The sequence below is a fragment of the Vanacampus margaritifer genome, chromosome 5 (assembly GCF_051991255.1).
Source record: "Vanacampus margaritifer isolate UIUO_Vmar chromosome 5, RoL_Vmar_1.0, whole genome shotgun sequence".
Taxonomy (NCBI): Eukaryota; Metazoa; Chordata; class Actinopteri; order Syngnathiformes; family Syngnathidae; genus Vanacampus; species Vanacampus margaritifer.
Window position 1 is genome coordinate 29,371,268 of NC_135436.1, and position 14,156 is coordinate 29,385,423.

The 14,156-nt window shown below is 40.5% G+C and overlaps 1 protein-coding gene across 1 annotated transcript in view; it reads right to left on the reverse strand.

Moving 5' to 3' along the window:
* Positions 1–14,115, reverse strand: part of frem2b (FRAS1 related extracellular matrix 2b) — a 152,844-nt gene extending 138,729 nt beyond the window's left edge. Inside the window, exons 1-2 of the mRNA XM_077565663.1 lie at positions 13,871–14,115; positions 13,701–13,787 (exon numbers count right to left, since the gene is read on the reverse strand). The gene's annotated coding sequence lies outside the window, so the exon portion shown is untranslated. The remainder of the gene's footprint in view (positions 1–13,700; positions 13,788–13,870) is intronic.
* Positions 14,116–14,156: the final 41 nt, after the last annotated feature.

Consider the following 14,156-nt stretch of genomic DNA (forward strand, 5'->3'; position numbering starts at 1 on the left):
TTACAAGTGTTTTCAAGTACACATGTTTAATCATGTTAAATTCTTCCTCTGTGGCCAAGTTATGATAATTGATGGCGGATGGAGTAGCTGGCCGTCTGCTTTGGCAAGCTCTTAAGAAGTCTTTCATGTGTATCCAAACGGATTGGCCTGCAGGCCTTTGAGGTCTGCGTGCTTGCTTTGGGTGTTGCAAGTGCACTTTGGATAGAATTCATCAACAGCAAGTACATTTGATTGAGTTAGAAACTGTTCAATTCTGGGTTAAATCATCACTGAGTAGCCTACATGCACTGTTTATAGCCATAAAACGTGAATGTTGCCAAAAAGAGTTAGAGGGAGATTGAATGATAGTGGACCAAGAAGTGAGCCCTGTGGAACTCTGCACACATGATTGGGATGGTTTCTATTGTTGCTAGGCTATACAATGTGGTCTCTGTCTTATAAGTACTGCAGAATTTTCCAAAAGATTAAGCACACAAATTCACAGTGCAAATTAGTCTATTTCCTAATTTTACTATTTACTATTTTATTTTTATTATTTTACAGAAAAATCATAATTTTCCCGGTGAAAGGGTTCAACACATTTTACCTGCCGTTGTTGCGTAACGAGCAAGCCATTATGCTGTCAACAACAATAATAATAATAATTTCAACACTTTCTTTGGCTTTTATGCAAAAAAAAAAATTACTTTGTTGAAATGTATTATAACGTATGATAGATACAGTATATATAATGTTGGGAAATGAAACAAATAATACATTAAATTCACTCTTTATCATACCCGCACAGTCAACAACTTTTTATCAAGCGGTCACCAACCAGACAACCACACTCCAACTTGAATTAGCACATGCGGCTAACTGGCTACCTAGCCACCCTCCTGCGTACGGCAGCTGGGAAAGCATCTGCAACCTGATCGCACCGAAACGTGGGAAATGACCTCAACCTTCTAATGTCGCTTCCATCACTGGTTACACGATGTTTTAAACACATGTCGGCAAAGGAAGTCCACTGGAAAGCCGGTGTTGAGGCGGTTAAAGGAAATCCCAGATTCAGAAGGCTAGAGCTAAAATGTAGGTATTTTTGGGCGAACACTTCTTGGAAGGAAAGAATGTTGCGCTCACAAATCTTTTGCGGTACTTTGTATGCACAACATTGCGATACGTTCAGAAATTTTTATACGTACATGGTCTCAAAACTTCATAGGTGAGGGATTCTTTCAGCAGCCGGCAACTCTTTGAACTGCTGGGGATTGAAAAAGCATGTTGGAAGACCCAATGGATTTTCCATTTGGTTTGTGATTTTTTTTTTTTTTTCTGCACAACTCAGCAGTCTTGTTCCAATCAATGATTGAGTCATGGATTCAAATTTCTGTGGATGTGGCGCCTCCAATGCGATCTGACGCTTGTCTTTAAGTGAAACCAGACAGGCGACATATTCGCTGGCACTCCAAACCTCAACCGGAGACCGCCATAACTCAAATGAAATTATTAGTACTCCTGCTAGTTTTGCTCCTTTGCTAGACCAAAACCGTTCATGAGACAATTTGACCTGCTGCATATTTAAGGGGAAGGAGTCTGTGATCTGTTTTTTATTGGAAACCAAGAATGTTAATGTATTTTATTTATTTTTTTACAATAATTTGATTATTTCCATGTAGTGCAGGTAAAAAGGTTTTGACACGGCAACTGCGGAGCATCAAGCACACAATGGCTTGTGATGATATTCTGTCAGACAGAGAAGGCACGTTAGATCATTTAATAACATTCCAAAAGATTGCCGCCGATATATTTTTTAATGTACTGTACAATAAAATATAGTACATTAGCTGTGAATATCAATGCTGTGGGGTCACAGTTCAGCGTGAGTGTTTTGCCAAAGGCTGCCTGTGTTTAGCAAATGCATCCAGGTGCTACGTGGCTACCGACACAGTTACAGTATGAAACTGATGTTGCATAATGGCTTTATAGAAATGTGGTTGGTAAAGCATTTTTATTTAGTAAAAATAACGTACAAGTTATTCTTTGGCCACAATATTTGCACACAGCACTTATTTGGTATATCTCAGCCTATTTTTTTCTTTTTTCCATCCATTCTTCTTTTGCCAAAACCAGTGCAGCTGTGATGACTTTCTTAGTTGCATGTCACATAATAATAATAATAGACTGACTGTTTATTACGTGTGTTGCCTGGCACGTCAAAGCACACTATATGAAACACCTGTGCTGTGATATCCTATCAAAATCCCCCCCTTTTAAGGAATAAGAAGCATCAAGAGCACCTTGTCAGATTCAAGCATAAAACTCCTAACAGGTGTGAGATCTGTAATTGGCCTGACCTTAAGCTAACAGGTGTAACGTTAAACCGCCGGCTCGTCTTGTTTCATCATTTCAAAATATTTGCGGTGAAAGTTGCTTTGAGTAATTGAGCCCGGAAAAATACTAAGGCGATGATGTGATAACATGTGAAGACACGCAAGTCACATCTTTGATACTAAAAAAATAATTGCTCTCTATCTCAAACCCTGTGAAATTCAAAAACCTCTATGAAGACGGCAACATGTTATTAATACAAAATTCTGCCTTCTCAAAGAATGATACATTGGTTGCCTGAGAGCATTTGGGCAAATTTGTGCAAACAGAAGAGTACACTCTGACAACTTTTCTTTTGTAATTGAATGATTTGGAGTTTCTCGTTTAATTGTTGCAGCTCAAGTTTTTATTTATTCAGCATTCAATCGTATGCTTTTGTTTGCAATTGGTCGCAAACGGCGATTGTGTGGCTTTTGCCAAACGACAGTACGAGTGACGTCACGGTGAAAATGTCCGTTTAAGCTCATTAAAAGAGCACCGACTGAAGAATGTGATGAGTGTCAGTAGCCAGTTGGTCGCTGGTGTCCAAACAAAATGGCCGCTCTGATGGACCACCGGTTTGGCAAGCGTAAGACATGGAACGCGTTTCCTCGTGAGTTCACGCCTTGGAGAAAGACGTGCTTGCCAAGTGGCGGGCGTCCAGTCACAGTGCGACGCTCAAACTGTTTATGCTACATCCAAGTGTTATAAAGTCGTGTAAGGCAGTGATAAAACTTCTGTGAAGAACTATCATTTGTTTTTAATGTCCTCCGATGACGACATCGCAGCAGCTGCGGCGAGATAAACAGCAGCATTTGAAGCTGCCAAAAAAGTCATTGGAATACAAGGAATCCTCCATGGGACATTTTTTGGGAAGGCACAAATGGAGAGGATCATTTTAAAGATTATTTTTCACAATTGTAAAAAATTGCAGGCATCTTAACTCTTTTACTGCCAAAGACGTTAAATGACGTTCTGCAAAAACCTACGGAGGAGCGCCAAAGACGTTAAAGACGTCCTCCCATTTTTTTTTTAATTTTTTTTTTTTTGAAACGGGTGCTGGGAAGGCTTGCGGAGCTCTCCTGAAAGTTTTAAGCAGGTCTCGTGAGCCTAATGACTATTTTTGGCCCCTAGAGGGCAGCGATGACTCTCTTTTGACAAGATCGGGTGGGCGTCAGTAGAGGCGGAGCTAGAGCGTTGAGCAGGAGATCAGAATGGAAAACAAAGGAAAAATGGCGGCCGGTCGCGAGGAGCTAACACCAGAGCCGTTTTTTTCAAAGACCAAAAGCATCGCTAAAAGAGCACATTGTTGATGACGATGATCATCATCGATGATGAAGATGATGGTGACTCCGTGGTTGGAAAGCATTGACGCGGCAGTAGAAGACGTTAGATGGAGCTAGATGGAGGAGGGAACGGGCAATGGCGAGCGTTTGCAAGCAGCTCTACACTTACAAGACAAAAGGCATCGACCAATGCTAAAAGAGTACATTGATGACGATGATGATGAAGGTGAATCCGAGCTTGACGGCGAAATTGGAACCGCTGACGCGGCGGCTATGACGGTGTCGTAACGCGGAGCGCAACCGAGCACGCGCAGGCGGACGTTCGATCGGACGACGGAGAGTGCCCCGAGTCCAATACATATTCATCGGAGGAAGTGTGTACAGTCTGCTACTTGCTTTTTATTCCCCGGAAAAAAAGGCCGTCAAGAAAGTGTAACGTTTGCACGCAAAACGGACCAATGTGAAAGTGAAAGTAAACTGTTGTGCGAGTCCTGGCGTCTCCTTGCACGCAGGAGAGCGTTACAAAAAGAAAAACTGTATTTGAAACATCCACATAATTGTAAGTAGTACCGCAGTTGCACACATTTGTAAATAGTTTGCGAAATTGTTTTGTCAAATTGTTACACTGTTGAATGGAAATAAACGTATTTTGCAATCAAAAAACACTTTTTCATTGTTGGTGAAAGCGTTTTACAGAAGTAAAGCACTATTTAGGTGTTTGTGGCATCATTCATGGACAAAAAGAAGTGTACAATTCACTAGAGTGCATGAAATAACACCGTTTCACAAAAAGCTCTTTTTCTCCGTTTTTTGTTTCAAAACAGAGAATTTCGGTGAAAGTAACCATTTTCTTTTGTTGATTACTGAAGAACGGAATAAGGTAGAAACAAACTTTTTTTTTCTGATGAAAGATGAGAGTCCAATCTCTCATTTGGTCGGATGTGTGTTTCCATAGTCCAAACACAACATTTTCTGTGGACCTTGAAAGATCACTCAAAATGCTTAAATCGGCTGGCACTGGCGACATCCCGTTTCTGAAAACGTCTGGCAGTCAAAGAGTTAATAACACACCCGTGACTTAAAATACGCCAAACGATCAATAAGAATTTAGAGCAGAAATCTGCCACGTTTTATGGATTTGTCCCGTCTCATGCCTCGACTGCAGAGTGTATTCCGTGGGTGCTGTCGCTTTATCGTGTTGTTTGGTGACCCAGTAAAGGGTGTGGCAATCAAAACTTAAGGAAAATATTGGGAAAAAATATACAACTTTATTACCATGACTTTTTGCGCGCTGGAAACGTGCACGTTATTTTCCAACATTCTATCTCGTTTTCTAGATTAAAGATGAACTTTTTACCCCACACTGCTCAGTCCCAAAATTGGAACGCAGGTGAGGTCCTTCCCACCGTGGTTAGTATTGGCTCCTTGACATACAAGTTAAATTCATTCCATGACCACGTTTGTAATTCAAAAACACACATATGTGAAAATTGTCTACACTTGATCACACTTAATGGGGTGGGAATGGGTAGGGGGCATTTTTCGGTGTAGCAAGCATGGACTGAATGACACTTGTATGACAGTTAAGAACGTTAAAGATCCAATTAAAACAAGCAATTTTCCTCAATTTATGGCATCGCCGACTTGGAGGAGCGGAACATAAAACAAGGCAGGAAGCGCAACATGATGGGTTCTGTCCATGTCAGGCTTTTCCATTATTTATCCGTGTTACGAAAAGTTTCCAAGGAAACGCTGATTTATGTCGAGTGCAATCATAAGGAAGCCGTTAAAGAAACACACAGTAACCGTTGGAGGCCACTTTGGATTGATGTTGACGTTAAGAGTGTAAAATGTAAAAGGGGGGGGGGGACTGGATGCCCGGGCATCCACATTCAGATTCAAATTCGGAATATTTATTGACATGGTCACAAAGGAACAACAAAACTTCATCGAGGAAAACATGGACAGCTGGGCGTCATGACATCATCGCGTTTGTGTAAAGCGCAAACCTATACTTTTCTAATGTGAAGCAGCCTAGAAACAACTGCGCGACGACGGATGCCGAACTTCATTTTCCATCTCTCGGTCCATAAAAGCCGCCGCCGACTTGGAAACGGATATTTGGCAGATTACGAGCACACCAGAGATTTATGCAGCCTTGGACGTGTTTTTAAGAAGTCACTTAAGGTACTCGCCACTGATGACTCTGATTCCAAAACACTTTTATCACATCAGATAGTACATGAAGTGATTCTGTGTGTTGGAATAAAGCATACACTTATCAGAAAAAATAAATTAATAACACTGCCTGAAGCCTGGCTTAAGTCCCAAATCCAAATTTGAAACAAAACTTGAAAGCCTGATTATTATTATTTTTTTAAATCTAACCTTGTTCTGAGAGACTGAAAACTGAAACCAAACTTGTATCCCTAAATTTGTAAACCTTTGTATGGAAATCAGGGTAGGTAATTAAGTCATTTCAAATCCTAAACCTACCTCCAAACCCTCAACCTGGTTTAAAACCCAAATTTCAAGCCCAACTTGAAACCCGAACCCTAATTTAGAAACCTAATCCTGTCTTGAAACCCTCAACCTGGTTTAAAACCCAAATTTCAAGCCCAACTTGAAACCCAAACCCTCATTTAGAAACCTAATCCTGTCTTGAAACCCTCAATCTGGGTTAAAACCCTAATTTGAAATCCGAAATGAAAAACCCACATTTCAATCCCTATTTTGAACTCTCTAATCGTCTTTGAAATCCTACTTTGAAACACAAACCTTGTCTTGAAACCCTCACCCAGGTTTAAAACCTTCATGTGAAACAAATATCCCAAAATCCTAACCCTTCTTTAAAATTCTAACCCTGTCTTGAAACGCTTAATTGAATATACATCAGAATAAAGCAACAACGTTATCACAACTTGGCACTGCACACACAAAGAGTCTCGTACCCGCGATTGTCGGTGCGAGAGAGCGAAAAAGCTTGAAGAAGTTGCATTTCAATTTTAAATGAAATTCAGCACAAAGTCATCGTTTGTTAATGGAAACACCGCACGACACGGGTCTGTCCCGTCTTCACCTTTCGGAGCTCCTGCAGCACAACGCGTGGGCGAAGCGTGCACGACCCCAGCAAAACGCCCCGACAGGTACTTTCTCTCGGCATGGTCGACTCGGCAATTTACCGCATTCTTGCATGACGTGTGTGTGTGTGTTCTTGAGCGTGAAAATGGTAGCCTTGAGATAAAGAGAAGGGAAATTCTTTCCAGCCGCTCACTGATGTGTCGAGACAAGCGGCATCTTTGCGACGGGATTTATGTCGGAAACAAATCGCTTGACTTTAACATCCCCCAAAGTTTAGAGATTGATTGAAGGGTTTTCGTGTTAACCCCTCAAGGATGGCCGTTGGCCATTTTCCAGGGTTTTAGTACAAATCCCTGTCATCAAATTGCTCATCGGTCATGAACTGACTTTATTTACATTGACACCTCACCTTTTCTATCATGTCTTAATATGTACTGCTAGTTTGACTATTAACCCCATGTTTATTGTTTCCAGGTGTCTTTTTTTTGGCTAGATTAGCCTGGTGATGGGTGAGTATCAATACCAGGCACGGCATCTGACCTTATTTCAAGGTAACGGTTACTCGAGGCGCGAGGATGCCCATATCAGCAACAACAACAACAACAAAAGTCTTCCTTTCCACTAGTTGGTGCTTGACACGTTTGACACATCAGTGAATCGTCAATTATTCACAATTATTTGCCATTGTGTTTATTAATTAAAATTTTATGTATACAGACGCTCCCCACCTTACGAACGAGTTACGTTCCGGACGATCGTTCGTAAGGTGAATTTGTTCGTAAGTTGCTTCAGTGCTATATTTTGTATTATAATTTATGTTTAAAGCCTATATAAGTATATTGGAGGTTTATATAAGTATGTTTAAGGCTTGTACAAGTAACCTGCATTGGTTTGTACTGAAAAAAACTTAATAAAATGGAGAGAATACGTACAGTACTGTGAGAGAGAGCGCGAGAGACACACACACAGTATGTACATGTACGTAATAAGATAAATAAAATGAAGTTTAACTTACTTTTGGAAGATGTACTCGATGCTTAAGGAGATGATGGAGGAGGAGGAAGAGGAGGATTTTATATCATGAGAGATTTTTCGTCGTCGCTGGAATCGGCTTCAAAAGTTATTTCCTGCTTCATGGGGACCGGCGTTTTCTTCCTCCTCCTCCTCCTCGCCACGTTGCTCAGCCTCCAATGAGCTCTCACAGCGCCAATCGTCGGTATTAGCGGCGGAAAGAAGCACTACGCGCAATACAAAATCGAACTTACAGCATTTCTTTCCGAACATTTTTCGACATACCGTACGCGCAGAAATGTTCGTATGTACCGTTGTTCGTAACTCGAATGTTCGTAAGTAGGGGAGCGTCTGTACTATTTCTATTGGTTCTTGGTATCGGTGAGTACTCCAGAGTGAATGTTCTTACAGGTACTAATCAAAAAAAAAATGGTATCGGACATCCCTATATTATACATTAGAAATTGTTCTCCCCGAAAGCTGTTCCCACCGCAAGAAATTTTAGCTCTGATCTGTGCTCCATGTTTTCTTTTAAAACGTTAAGAAATTTTCAAATTTAAAGTTCACCACTTGATGTTTCTGAATAACAGAATGCAGCCGAAGCATGTGCATTTCGAAAGCACGAGCGCTGTGGTGACTCAGAGAGACCACACTTCTGAAGACCACCGCCGATTATTTGGCGCGAGCGAGCTGGCATCTTGGCGAGCGACGGCGACTCAGCAGCCGGAGAGAACGGCTGCAAGTGACGCCGACAGACCGAGAAAGCCACAGTTAGCCAGAGCAGCTAACAAGAGCAGCTAGTGGGCGTTAGCCCGAGGCCATGGGCTGGCTAACAGTAGCGGCTAATCAAGTCATCTTTATTTATAAAGCAGTGAATTTGAAGAATTTGAATTGATTATCTGCCAAACTGCTACTTGTGAAGTGGGATGAGCTCACTGTGATTGTTCCTCAAATGTTTTCAAATTCAAATCAAAACATCAGTCGGACCTTGAAACACTGTTACGTCATTTGTATGGCAAAACGCCACTTTATGTAAAAGTTTCGAAAGTCAAACGCCCCCCAAAAGTAGCGGGCTACAACAAGCCTTGTGGAAAAAGCCAAATATTCAATCATCGGGCCGATGCGTTGCTGCACATCTCATTTTACGACAAACATACTTCAGTTTAGTGTCGCCGGCGTGTTTTAGCTGGCAAGGTCACGTCGGCAAACGCTGGCGGCTCGCCCACGGGAATTTCGTAACATTATGACTTCTGTGCGACTTGCTCTCTTTCTAACTTTTTACACGCATGTTTTGAGCATCCCGGTGTATGAGCTGCTTCATACTAGTCGGACTTCATTTCATGTATTTAGCATAACTGCGCGCAGACGCCTCAGCGAGCGCGGGGGCAAAGTGTTTTTCCAGACAGAAGGTCCTCGTTTCATCTGGGGAAGTAGCCGGGAAGAACTCTGCTCATAAATCACATAAGCGGGAGGCAGCTTTACTGGCCGGACGCTGATAAAAGTTCCTTTCTCTTTGTCGAGCGCTTTCTCAACCAAGTTTCATAACCAAGATTAAAGAGCCCTTATACATTATATTATGTTCATTTTTGTTTTGTTTACATTATTCATCTCGCTGGAGTGCGTACGATTTATAGTTGAGTTTTCATTACACTTTTATTTGGAACATCTTTGGATGATATCATAGCATTAAAAAGGTGGAACTCAACTGGAACACAATGCGTTAAATTGCAATTTGTTTCGATTTCCCTCAGAAAACATAAATCATCTTCCCGGGTCAAACTTTGTGCCATCGAGAAGTCTTTACTGCGCAACGGTATGGTTTTAAAAGGGACATGGACGATGCGAAAGTGACCGTAGTGCCGTGTATACATGGAACTGGGTCTGTTAATTTTAATAACTGAAATAATAATAAACTCACAAAAGTTTTTAAGGTTTCAAATTACAATTTGAATTTTAAATGAATGATTAAAGACAGGGTTATGGTTTCAGAATAGTGTATCAAAAGAAGGTTGGTGTTTCAAAGTAGAGTGTCAAGAGAGGGTTAGGGTTCAAATAAAAATCTAGAGTCTAAAGCTGGGGTTTTAAATTATGTTTTAAAATCCCATTGGAGTGTCAAAGTTGTTTTAAGCCAAGGTCAGGGTTTCGACAAGACTGGGGTCACCAACGCTAGTCCCCGAGAGACCATACCCCTACATGTTTTTGATGTTTCCCTCCTCCAGCACACCTGATTCAAACAATTAGCTATTCAGAAAGCTCTGCAGGAGCCCGATAACGATCCTGATCATTTGAATCAGGTGTGGTGGAGGAGGGAAACCTCTACAACGTGCAGGAAAGGAGAAATCGGGGTGTTGTGACTCGGTAGTTTTAAGGCTGTTTTAAAAAGAGGATTTCCAAAAGAGGATTAGAGTTTCAAGTTAAGGTTTTGAATTCGATTCCATACCTGCATTATGGTTTCAAAGTTCAGTTTTAAGCCAGAATCTGAAAGACAGGTTTAAAGACTGTATTAGGCTTTCAAAAGAGGTTTGTGAATATGGTTAGGATTTCAAACTGAGCTTAAATACTGGAATAGGGTTTCTTTTTATGTAGGGTTTTGATGCGTTTTTTGCGAGAAGGTTAGTGTTTAGAAGGGTTTCAAAAATCAGTGACATTTTGAATTTTTAGTTTCACCGCACACGAAAAAAAAAAAAAAAAACCTGAAGAGGCCCTGTTGGGATACACTGTGGACCATACATTTCTAGTGGCATCTTTTCTTTATTTTGTTTTGTTTCACCAGTGAAAGAATTTCCCTTCCGCGAATTTGCTGCTGGAAGACATTTGCAAATGTGGTGAGTAAAGTGTGAGGACAAAGTTGGACCCGGGTTAGGAAAATGCTGTTTGTGCGTCCAGGAGCACCGTTAAATCACATGACTTTCGTTACGCAACAGGAACGTGTGTGTGAAAGCATCTTCAGGGCGTGAAAGAGGACACTATTTAAGTTCCAGAGGGACTTTTAACACTTCAAACATCACCAGTTCTATTGTTTTTATTTGCCTACTGCATGTTATGATGTTTCTTGTGACCACATAATTTCGTCTTCAATTGAAACTGACGGAGTTATATTTAGTTATGGTGTATGGTACTGCAAAATTTTCATATCAATTTAAAAACCAAGAAGATACAGGATCACTATTACAACATTGAAAAGTTTTTGTTTTGTTTTTTAATCATAAAGGTGTATGTATGCATCAGCTAATTGCTAACTCTGATTTAATTTTCATCATCTTCAATGTTTTTTTTTGTGATTTTTCCATTGGCTTTTTTTTTAATGAAACGTTTACTCGCCTGTGGGTTCAGCTTCAGTTCACTCAGTAATGTCAGTGTGGATTGTCTGTCTCTATTCCTTTCATTAGCTGGAATGTAATGGGGCAACCCTGAACAGGACACAAGGTCCAAGAAATGAATGGAGGGCTAATTAATTATTGAGTAAAAAGCAAGAACAGAATTTGCACAAAGCTTTTGGGAAAAGAGAAAATAGTATCATCTGTTATTTGCGTCAATTTGACCAAACTTTGTTTTTTTGTTTACACAAAACATCTGATAAAGCTGTATTGTTTTGTATGAAACAGCCCAGAAAATAGAAACAGAACAATCAAATTGACCCGAGTCTTGGGTCGGTCCCTTTTTGGCCCAAATGTTTTGAGAAAAAGCTCAATTGAAAACAGATTTCAGCATCGCGAAACTTCTTCATTCAAAAGTTCATTTTCTTCTTCTTCTTATTTGCTGACATCCATCTTCCCGCGGCCCCCTGACCGATCTGTCTCATAAAACCACAAAATATTTATGAGGATGATGATGTCACGGTTAAAAATAGCCGAAATTTTAAACTGTGTTTCAAGCACAACTTTGTACATTTTCCTTCGTTTCTCAGTGAATACTGTATGAACATTATTTACAAAATGCAATCACATGCAGTGTCATGTTTTCAAAGTAGTACATTCTCACAAGGGGCGCATGTGAGCTGGAGCCTTTCCCAGCTGACTTGAGGACAGAGGTGAGGTACGTGCACCGTGGACCACAGACATAACTGGGTTCGAAATACAGGAATGAAGAGGCCGAACATTTTGCTAACCAATGAGCAGTAACCGTGATTGAAGGTCTCATCATCTTTTGCAAAATTGAGTGGAGGCCACTTTTTGAGAAATTACAACAAAATGTGTCTCTTTCCTCGCATTCACAGACAAATGAAACCAAACAGCAGTTTGACATACTATTCGCTTCCTTTGCTCGAGCATGTGTTCACAATTAGCCACTTGTCACCGCAATGATCGCTCATTCATCATCGGGTCATTCCAGACGATATCGAAACATTCGCGTCACGTAATTCGGACAGGCGGCTTCACTTAAAAGAACCGGCGGCGGCGGCGGCGGTCGCACGGAGGCGGTCGCTTTTGACAGGAAGCAACAACAACGGAGCGATGGTGTCGTAAATCACCACTAGAGAGAGAAATGTGTGTTTTGATACAGTGATTCTCAACTGGACCCATTTTGATGGTTGTAGTGTGTGTGTGTGTGTGTGGGGGGGGGGGTACTTTGTGGTCTACTCGCTGCAAACAAAAACAGTGCAGCTCAACCATTGGCTAGCGGCCTTCATCGCTGGCGGTATGTCAAACTAATTTGAAACAGCGTTTAAAGATTTTACATACGGTACATGTAGCCTATTTTCAGAGGATTTTTTATTTATTTGAAACAAAAGTTTTATTGTTCTTACATGGAATGGGCCACGTCTTGGCAACAATAGAAAGGTGGGAACCATTGTTAACATACTTGCTCAATAAAGATGATACTGATTCTGACAATTCGGATGTCAGCGCCTCACTCAAAAATGTTTGCTGAATCAGTTAAAAATCACTGCTTGGAGGCATATTATGCATTTTGTTTCACAATATGAAATCGTTACCATACCAGGTGTCTATGCTGCTCTGCTTAGCTTTTGGTTTTGGAACGATAGCATTTCAGACATTGTAGTTTGACTGAGACTAAAAAATGGCAGATCTTCCCTAACACCCTAAACGAATGGCGTTACAGTATATAAAATTAGCCAAACTGTGACACACAATTTGTCAAAATTCAGAACAGCTCGCTCGCTCACAGACATATTGTTAAAAATTGGCAGGTCACAACGGTTGACTAGGTTAATTTCTTAATTGGTGTGTGGTAAGGCACTCCAGAAAGCCAACTATTTCCAAGCAACTAAATGGGATTTTTTTTTTTTGTACATACTACATTATGTGCTGCTGAGGATGGTTGCGGCTTTCTCCAAAAACGACCTAAACATGGGTTAACTTTTCATATATATATATATCTCGTCACCCTCCTAAAATAATTGCCGTGTCGATATATATTATTACATTTAAAGATACCAAAATAAAATCTAGTTGACCTACGGTATAACAGGAGAGTTGATGCAAGTTCAAACTCTAGCATGCAATGTGCGTTGAATAACAAAATATAAAACATTGCCGCAAGGAAGAGAAAGGTTTTCCATTGTGACTTGGCATTAGTAAAAAAAAAAAATAAAAAAAAAACCTGAAAGGCAAATAAATGATAATAAAAGACTTATGGACCAACCGCTCTTAATTAGAAAGATGTTTTTTACTACTGGGATTCGCCTAACATAATGCTGATCATAAATAACATCATGGTACTTGTACGGATACTTAATAGCTTCCATGCATAATTCTAGAAATATACAAGGGTAATAAATAGGTTTTGTTCAAGGGGAAAGAAAACCAAGCAGACAATACATTTCTCCTTAATTCCACATTCATTTGAGCAGGGATTTGACGCCCCCTGCAGGCTTACAAGGCTATTACTCACCTTGTATGTGGTAACTTCAACAAATATTCATTTTACTTACAAAACAGAAGGAAGGAGTTTGTACAATATTAAAATAAAAATAAGCATGTGTTCATTTATTCAAAATACAGAACTTACCAGAGACGTTTTCTACCACAGGAAGTGGTGGTTTCAAGGCCAGGTAGCAGGGTAACGTACGAACTTGAGTTTGCTCGGCTCTTTCGCCTGAAACCAAAAGTCACATGAAGAATAGTTCTTAAAAAAAGAAAACAGTGATTTTCTCGCCCTTTGGAACAGTAAACACTCACATTTGTCACATTAGAATGTGCGTTATTGACTCCCCTTGACGAAACAAAGCAATTTCGTTCGTGCATTGTCAGCGTTTCCGGTTTTCCCCCTTTCTACATAGCTTGACTTGAGCATTGACAATTGCTGCCTGGCAATGGTCGAATAATTCCGCAAAAAAACATTCAATTAACGCAATTATATAACGTTTACAATCAAGAGAATGTTCATTCATTGCCATCTCGTGGTGAGAGCCAGGAAACGGCATTGATTTGTATTGTCACGTATCGTCAGTGTCACCAAGCGAGT